This window comes from Triticum aestivum, chromosome 2B (assembly GCF_018294505.1).
Source record: "Triticum aestivum cultivar Chinese Spring chromosome 2B, IWGSC CS RefSeq v2.1, whole genome shotgun sequence".
Taxonomy (NCBI): Eukaryota; Viridiplantae; Streptophyta; class Magnoliopsida; order Poales; family Poaceae; genus Triticum; species Triticum aestivum.
Window position 1 is genome coordinate 599,851,675 of NC_057798.1, and position 8,462 is coordinate 599,860,136.

At 39.1% G+C, this 8,462-nt stretch overlaps 1 long non-coding RNA gene across 5 annotated transcripts; it reads left to right on the forward strand.

Annotated features, from left to right (window-relative positions):
- Window positions 1–1,571: 1,571 nt before the first annotated feature.
- On the forward strand, window positions 1,572–6,472 carry LOC123046234 (uncharacterized). 5 transcript variants are annotated; one of them, XR_006422046.1, is made up of 4 exons: window positions 1,572–3,921; window positions 4,775–4,923; window positions 5,446–5,504; window positions 6,120–6,472. It is a non-coding gene; the product is annotated as an uncharacterized lncRNA (long non-coding RNA). The 5 variants fall into 5 exon arrangements; XR_006422043.1 differs by having other exon boundaries at window positions 1,572–4,923; XR_006422045.1 differs by having other exon boundaries at window positions 5,446–6,472.
- Window positions 6,473–8,462: the final 1,990 nt, after the last annotated feature.

Here is an 8,462-nt window from a genome sequence, read left to right on the forward strand (position 1 = left end):
CCATCTGCGTTCAATCCGCTGAATGCGCACCTTGCGCTGATTTTTGTTCTTCTTGCCATGCTTGGCTTCATCAGGAGTGCGATATTCTTCATATATTTCATCAGGAATTTCGAAGGCAGTGTTTGCCTCAGGCCTCTTTCCTCCCTTCCGAGGACGCTTACCATAAGCCATTTTCTTCACCTGAGGATTCTAAACAATAGAGGTCTTTGAAGAGGTATGCAGTTTTTCTTCGAGGAACGCTGCAAATGAGTTAAGTTGATGAGAACCTAGTGATGCAGCAGTAGACATGTGTACATGTGAACATAGTATATGAGCAAATAATCTGGAGTGGTCATATGCGTTCTTAGAATTTTGTTTTTTTAAGGAATCAAGTTTGAGAAATTTGACCAGTGAAGTCTTGAGGAATTTCACTTAGAGTTCTTGTCTTAGGTTTCAGAGTTGTATAGATTGGAAATCCACACAATTGAGGAATCTTGAAGAAAAACACATCTTAGGGAAACAAATCAAGAACAGAATCAACTTTGGTGTTTAAGGATATGGAGGTTGAAGAATAAACACCTTTTGAAGATTTTGTGGAAATCGTCAGAATCAACAAGGGAAGTAAAAGTGAATTTTATTTACCCTTGACGAATAACACAACAAACTGAGAGGTGAACCATAGAATTTAATCTGTTTAGATCTTCCATGCCCTAACTTGGCAGAGGAAGACAACTACGGTGGCGGTGGAGGTGAAGATTTCCGTGGCCGACGTGAGTACGACGACAACGAGGTCGAGGCAGTGAAGCTCTTCCTCCCCGGCGATGATGGAATGTAGCGGCGGTGCTAGGTCAGAGAACTAGAGCGAGGGAGAGAGATCAAGCGGAGTAAATGAGCTCAGAGAAAGGGGGGTATTTATAGCGTAAGTGAAAAACCGCTCGTCCAAAAAAATTGGACAAACGTGCCCTTGACCCTTGCTATCCTAGCAACATGTGTCACCCACGTACTGAGAGGTGGAGACCATGTTAGATCATGGTGAATAGATAAATCCTGTCATGTGATGCGGAAGGATTTGAGCGGCAAAAACCAAAAAATAGAATTGGAAATTTTAATGTTTCATTCGCAAATTCTTTAGCTGTCAAGGACACAATGAAGATTTTGAACGTGTTTCAAATAGAACGCACATGAAGAATTTGTGAATAGAATGGGTTGAGTTTAGCATAGAAGGGGGACGGGTCCAATCACATTCACTTAGATGAAAAAGCAACTTGAAGAATTAGCTATAAGTGAATGCTGTAGAGGACATGAAAAACTCAAATATATATTTAAACCTATAAGGTGGCTAGCCAACTTGCCTCCACAATGTTCCCCCAATTGGGCCGTTCTTGGCCGTTAGATCACGGTAAAAATCCCACCTTGGCTCTTCTCATCCGTTAGATATTCACTGCCTGTTTCACCTTATTGTTTCCTTCCCATGTCTATGACGAGGGGGCCGCTTTGTTGGTGGGGCTGCCATGTGTTGGCTGGGTTCGTTGGTGTGAGGGTTCGATTGGTTGTGCCTCATGGAAAGGCCATTGCCCCCAATCTCCCACAGCCGCACGGCCGCGCCCCTCCCTCCCCCCTCAGCCATCTCAGCCGCCACCCCCACTAACCCTAGCCGCGCCCTTCTTCCATCCGTCCTCCTCCCCCTCCCTGGTATGAGTCATCCGTCCCCTATCTCAGGCCGCCCCGAGCTCCTCCTCGTCCTCCATCCTCACACTCTCCACCCCGAGCACGCCGGAGCAGTTCAGCCAGTACAGAACCCCTCTATGCAAGAGGAACCCCGTGGCCATCCGTGCGAGAGCTCGGCCTCGATGGGGAAATCAGCGGAGTTGGTGCAGCGGCAAATGCGGGCGAGGTCGGCCATGGAGGGAGGCTTGCTAACCGGAGCAGTAGGAGCAAGGAGGTCGAGGTGGTTTAGGTTTGCCTTTATCTCCCCCCTCTTTGTCTCATGGTTGATGTTGTTGGTGCAGGCAGGATCGAGCACACGCCATAACAGCAGGAACGAGGAGCTGGAATTGGTTCATGGTTTTTCTTTAGTTCCTCTCTTTCTCTCTCTCTCTCTCTCTCTGTGTGTGTGTGTGTGCATACGTGGGTCTTTTTGTCCATATATACTGAACCATGGAGTTGTTTAGATGTTTGTCTTTTTGTTCATGTTCTTCTTTTTGTCTGTGTAGATATTTGATTGTATTGGTATGTTCTAAGGCTGGTGGGTAGCTAAGCTTAGGCTGAGTCCTCATGTTCTATGTGGATAACATACAAAAATATAAATCCTAATTTCTGAAAATAGAATGAATCATGTATATATCTGTAGGGCAAGACAAGCACGTTAGTTGGATCTAGCGTATTGAGATTGCAGAGGACTCAACACAGGGTTTGTACTTATATTCTATAAATTCAGTGTCAGGTTTTTGCCTCTGCTTAGTGATTATATAGTACCGCCTTTTGAACTTGCAAAAACTGAATGCATATAAGAATCAAGGACCTTCACAGTGGATATGATTTTGGTCATCCACCAAGTCATCAAGTTGAACACATCATCTTGGACAAGCAGATGCGAATTTCTGCTAGGTATGCTTCTTCGATTGTCTCTGCCATCAACTCTCTCAACTCCCCAAGCATTAACCCCGTCTGATTGTTCATATATTTTATTTTTGTTTTGCATTTACCAATGCATTTCTTGGCATGTTTTGGTGCGTTCCTTCCTACGGCCAGCTCGACCATTTGCTCCGTAGGGCAAAAGGAGCAAATAATATGAGAATGCATTAGTCTTCTCTGCAATTTGTTGTTCTGGTCAATCTTTCTTGTTTTTCTACATTTTTTTCTGCTCTTTGGTAATGCATTTGGATTGTGTCTCTCTCTCAATCTTGGGCATATTGGTTGTATGGTTGACTTTTTTAGTAGCAGGGAGGTAACTAAGTAGTTCACAGGACAAGCAGTTGTAAACTTTGATCATTTTATTTGTAGAGTATATTTTAGTGAGTAATTCTAGGTTTTAGCTTTTTGGTAGAGAATGTATAGTTTTGGGATCTATGATATTAGTTATGAGAGGATGGTAATCATATGGATATTGTGATGTGAGTTATTGGCCTCAGAAATCGCATTATATGGTTTATTGGCCTAATAAGCTCTCTTTGGCTGTAAAACTAATAAGCATGTCCAAAGGATGGTTTTGTTTTGTTAGTTTCATGAAAACGGTAGGAGTTTAAATAGCATCGATGCTTAGTACAGAGTGAGATTAACAAAACACTGAATTGAAGATCGGTTTTTCTCTTATTTTGTCTACTCTCTGCCTCGAGATAAGTGTGGATTCAATGGATACTAACTCTGGCTGTTCGGCTAAAAATTGGGTGCTTACATACTCGTCGAAATTTAGTTCTGTAAAAGAGAAATATTGTTATCATGCAATGATCAGTGCAGTGTAGGATTACTACAGAGTTCTTCCTCCCTTTTCATTGAGCATGTTCTTTAATTAGGTTGCAATTGTGAAACTTGTTTTGGTTTTTTTATTGTATAATATGAAGCTTCCAAATGGTTTGATCATGAAAATAAGTTACCAAATTTCTGTGTGCAGTGAGCTGGGAGCCAGGGTCATATGTGGTGTCCTTCCCTGAATGAGCACTATTGAGTTATCTGCTTCCCTTGATTAACCCTTCATTTAGAACTACAAGACAAAGCTTGAAAAAATTGGCCTGTTGTCTTCCTGTTCACATAAATCTGCAACCTGGGTGTTACTAATGTTTCCTCAACCAACTTATAGTCACTTTTAACTGACAAGTGTATCATAACAGGTATTCTGATCTATCTTTTTTGTTAGTTGCAGGTTCAGAAGCGTAGTAATGATATTTGCTAACAGCTATATGAAAAGGAGCTGTTAATAGGTAAATCCTACCTCCACATATACAGGTTTGTTTGCTATTACTTACAATTACTACGCTTGGTTTATCTTTCCCCTTTCCGTATTGTTAATGCTTGTGGTTATAGATTGACATTATTGAAGCAAAGATCATTTTTACATAAATGTTACAGGTGGCCGCATGTTAGTAGGCTTGCTGATTAGGAATCACATAAGTAATTAGCCTCAGTATCCCAGCCCAATTATTCAATTAATCAGTTGTTAACATGGATACACCGAGCCAAATTATATATGCTAGATCAATTTGTGTTATTATTTTTATAATAATCAGATCCAAGCTTTCCCTGTTGTACTTTAGTTTACCTGTTGTTCTTTGGTTAGCTGATAAAATTTATGTTGTCCTATTGAGATTAAATATCCGCACTACCCATATTAAAGTGTACAGGGTTATTCCTTTTTTTCGTTTTCACTTTAGCTTCCATGTCTTGTTTGTTTCTAAAATTGGGTATTGTATGAGGTACCTGCATTTTCCAGCTTGCTAGATTTGTTAAACACATAATCATGGAAAATGACTGATGAAGAAGAGTTGTTGTTTTTGAGGAGCAAGGTACACGATATATATGCAGGGCCTCATTGGTCAATGGCTCAATGGATAAAAGGCCGTGCATGTTCTCTTTACAAAAATAAGAGAAAACCTTCATGTGTTCCAGATGCTTACTCGTGGTGATGCCAACCTTTTCGGCTTTTCCTATTTTAGAAGTTACTGGTTCTGTCATATGAATATCACCATTTTTAATTCTTTCAGTTGTAGAAAACATTACTGGAACTTGCATGAGCTTGTATACCATTTTGACCTCCTCGAATTGAACGTTTCATCTACTGAAGCACTCTGCTTGTGTACAGTTTGTAGGAGTTTGGAGTACTCTGCGCACCTACCTGTAGCGTGCCATCACAACCACTTGCACAACAAGAGGTTTGCGCGCCACATGTAAACTTCCTCTCCTTCCTCCCAGTCTCTAGCCACCCATTGAGGGCTGGCACATCATGCCAAGGTGGGTTTCTCTGGATCGTTCTCCATCCGCTTCCAGATCTCTAATACTCTTATCTTTCCGCCTATCTATGCAAGTGTTGTGGTTCCTTTCTCATCCTTTTCTTAAATAAACCTCTAATTGAGGAGAGCATCTTCTCACAACTTGTTACTACACTTTCTGGATGGCCTGATCTAATATTTTTTTTGGATTTCTGTCTTCGAAGTACTTGACAAATTTATTGTATAGATAAATATGTTGTAGAAAATGGCATAGCCGAATTGCTTGATATGTTTATGCAATTAAGCTGCTAGGATAACTTCTGTATAGTACTTCCTGTAAGAAAAGCACAATCATTCTATCAACTATACTAATGAAAAATGCATATAATGTACCATGAAAATGGGAACAGAATGTTCAATTACTTTTGTTAAAGTACCGATCTTCTGTGGTTCCAGCATACTACAGCAGATTGATGATTAAAGAGTATTAGTGTTGATATAGTCCTCTTGGTTTAAGATGAATTATTTTGTTTCTTTAATCTAGGAAGCTGCAAATCCTTTTTGACTTCTGTGATGTGGTTACCACTACAACACACAAGTATTGTAAGTACTTCCAAGCCATTCCGGTAATTGTGTGATCCATGCCTTTCACAAGTTGCATTCACCAACGGACATGCCTCATTCCAGTAATATGCGGCAGAAATAATCTGTTATTCAAATGTTTACTGAACTGCTCATGCTTACACTAAACATTTTATATTTAAAAAAATGTCATTTGTTTTGATTTTTCATGACTTAGTAGGGTTCAATTTTCCATTTGCCACCAATATTCTCATGAGTTGTATGGCTGATACTTCAATCAAGACCAATTTCCCTTTCTACTTTTTTGTTGAATGGATAGTCTAGCTATTTGAAGGTATCAGTACATAAATTAATTTCTAAAATAATTCCAATTAGTATTTTCTGGCAAGCATGCACATTAAAGTTTCACTGTCTGCAATACATTATTTTTGTTGTTATACCGCTTGGACAACCTGTATGACTACCCAAATTATTCTTTGTATACTAACTCATAAGATTATCTAGCCACCCTACCAAAATGGTTGTCTTCATCAAAATCTGATTTTCCTTGTTCCTTTCTATATCTCAGAATTAGTATTGTTTTTATTTTTGTCGATCACCTGCCTATTTTTATGGAGAGGTTTGTTATTGACCTAGGTCCAAATGTTTCACTATCTGTTTATTTTCCTTGGTGCTGGGATACGATGATGAGTATGATGATGCCATTGGTCCACGTGATGATCTTGGTGACACTCAGCTAAATTCATCTGTTAGCGGGAGAAAACTCGATGATGGTGTTCATGAGAGCGTAGTGAAGTGAATGTTGCCTTTGAGAGACACATCAAAGCAAGTGGAAATATTAGTCCAATTCGATCCTAGATGTCACACATTGCATGTATGAATCATGGTGGATTCTAAGATATGTTATTTTGCTATTTCACTATAACATATATGTACATGCTATTTAAGATAGCCGAAAGAGGAAATGAGAAACCTATCGTATTTGTTTCCATTGCGTGTTGATGTGTTGTTTTCATTTTTGAATGTCTGATGGTTTCAGAGAGAAATCACCCTTAATTTTTCATCTTATGATATGCTATCTTAGGTGCAAGTTATTAACTATGTTAACATCTGTTTTAATTTTATAACTGAAAATGTGGTTGATGTGTTTGTCAATTGACATTCGTGATTATTCTTACTTTGCACTGGCACAAACAACTTATCTATAAATTCTGTTATTACCATATAAAAAGGGTTACAATTCATATGCTGTGTTCTTACTCAAACCGGAAGGATCTAAATAGTGCAAATATTTACAAAGCACTCATGGTTTTAAATGGGACTGCGCCATTTGGCGTAAGAACTAATGCCTACAGGATCATCCATGCAGGCCCCCCTAATGCTCAACTGTGGTAGAAACCTGGAACAAGATGAGCTTTCAATCACCACAGACTAATGGAGATGCATTACTCTAACAATACGTAAATCTGCCTGAGCAGATATCTCTGGGGAAAAAATGTGGGTGAAAATCCAAGATCCAATCATGGGCTTAATCGATTGGGCCACCAAAACTATAGCAATGGCTGCAGAGATTTGTTTCCAGAGATCTGGAAAGAGACATAGACCAAGATATGTGATGCCTAAAAAATGACAGGAAGAGGGTAAAAACCGTCTGAAGAAAAGTGAAAAATATAAAATCCGATAAATACGAGTCAGATCGAGGCGTCAAAGCAATTGGAGGTAATAGGAAAGCAGTAAAACTTGCGACATAGGAGCACCGAGAAGTTCATTTCTCATCGAACGGAGCTGTCGAAAGGAAGAAGAAGGGATAAAAAGGTCGCTTGATGCCATGCCGCTTCATATTATGCTCCAAGCGGGTCAGCCCAAGACAACGCTTCGTGAACTGAACTAAATACTATACAACTACTTCCAAACAGACATGCGTCTAGCCCTAAAAAATACATGTGTCCAAGTGGCACAAAAATAGTCAATTTCTCTCTCTCTCTCTCTCTCTCACACACACACACACATTTTTTCGATAGAAACACTACTTTAAGAAAAAGGCCTCCTTAATTGGTTTTATACCTGGTGTTAGATATATGTATATTCTTAAGCAAAAAATATGTATTTTTCATACAAAAGGATCTAAGTTCTTACCGTGCGTGCTTGCTCAAACAAAAGATTACTGAAGAATACACATATTTTTAACATGACATGGTTTTGAATGGGACTTTGTATTACCAAATTAAAATGTGAATGTACATCTTATTATAGACAACAAGCTACGATTCTTTCTTATTAAGGGGGTTAAATTTGTTACCATATGTGCTTGCCCATAACAAAACCAACTAAGCCATGGTTTTTTCTTTTCAAGGCAAACATGGATTCGACGGGTCTCTGCGCCATTTGGCGCAACGGGTCAACTAGTATAGCAATAAAGAACACAATCGGAAAGACTGAGGAAATTGCAAAGTTGAAGAATTTGATTTCTTTAAGAAAATGCAAAAAACTCAAATTAAAGATTTTCAACTTTGGTTGGTGGCATAACCCACCGTATAAGAATGATAATTTCAGACACCACGAACAATTGTCGTAGGGTTTTGAGAATCATATTCTTCATTAATTTATTCACACTTAGAGGGTTATTCTTCATTGATTGAAGAAAAACGTTACTTCGTGTTGCACATCTAAGTCATCAATTTTGCATAAGTGTTAGGATGTGTGTCCTTTTTAAAGGACATTCGAAGATTCTAAGATATTTAGCTCACACCACAATTTGCTAAATCTCTTCTCATCCAAGGGTTTTGTGAAGATATCTGCCAGTTAACCTTCAATATTCATATGGTCTATGTAGATGTTGCCCTTCAACACATGGTCATGAAGAAAATGATGACTAATCTGGATGTGCTTTGTCTTTGAGTGTTGAACTGGATTGTGAGCAATCTTGATAGACTCTCATTGTCGCAGTAGAGTGGCACATTCTTCACATTGATGCCATAG